This window comes from Geospiza fortis, unplaced genomic scaffold, assembly GCF_000277835.1.
Source record: "Geospiza fortis unplaced genomic scaffold, GeoFor_1.0 scaffold111, whole genome shotgun sequence".
Lineage (NCBI taxonomy): Eukaryota > Metazoa > Chordata > Aves > Passeriformes > Thraupidae > Geospiza > Geospiza fortis.
The window spans coordinates 6,158,530-6,159,665 of NW_005054321.1; positions in this window are offsets into that span (position 1 = coordinate 6,158,530).

Below are 1,136 nucleotides of genomic sequence, written 5' to 3' on the forward strand. Positions count from 1 at the left end.
TTCCCTGAGGCCTAGCCGCCTCAAGCACCCAGCCATCAGTGCAATCTTAGCAACTCAATGGGAAAAAATTCCACAGTGAAAAGGAAAGAAACCCAATCCCCAACAGGCAGGATCACAAAGCCTGTTCAGTCCAAGTGGAAGGGACCCAGTGCAGTGATTAGCAGCTGGTAGGAAGAAGCTAAAAGATGTGTTTGTGTTTCTGTAATTCCCTTTGCCATAATCTTCTCTTGACTGCACAAGCCTTTGCTGCTCTACATGCTATTCAGGATATTCTCTGTCTCCAAATATTCTCTTCTAGTTTTCCCTGTTTTGGGAGCCCCAGAGATACCACATACTGGGTATCAAACTGGTTGCTGCAGTACCCAAGGACATTCAGGCAGTGCTCAGGTGTGACCATCCCTCACATCCCCAAATGGTCCCCCAGTCTCCCAGACTTCCTAAAGGTGTCAGCACATTCCTTATCTTCTCTGATATCTTCTCCTCCAAAGAAAAGGGCAGCTCTTGTTTGCGGACTCATCACTACTGTGTCTGAATGCATGAAGAAATTGCCCTGAAAGACTTGGCTCTGTTGGTGTAGAACAGGCTGGGTGCTGGTAATACAACCTGTAGATCCATGAGTGGGATTTCTTCTGTGAAAAGTTCTACAAAGTGTTATTAGGACTATTTGCCCCTTCTAGTATATATAGGGAGCTGTTTTGTAGTTCTACAGACTATATTTAACAGCAGCACCAGTTTACCAGGATTATTTTTTCCTTTTTTCCCCCCAATCCTCTGAGCGCTAGATTTCATTATGTTCAGATGTTTCTTCACTTGTAATAGAAAACATTAAAGGGTTGATTTTTACTCACATAAGGCTTCAACTAGGCACTCAGTGCAATAAGCATCTCTGAAATCCCATCTGCTAGAGGGGCAGGGCTTGTACAGAAGTTTTGGTCTAATCTGTCTTGGGCCATGTGCCAGACAGGCCCTTGACAGAGGTTATGGTGGCGCTCTGTTCAAATACTGGGGACAAACTACCTGTCCCTGTTTCTGTATCCCTCTTATGCCAATATATTCACCTTCCATAGACTCTGGGTTTGTCTGGGTGTGGTACACATCTCCATGAGCTCAGAAAATCACAGCATAGTCTGAGTAGG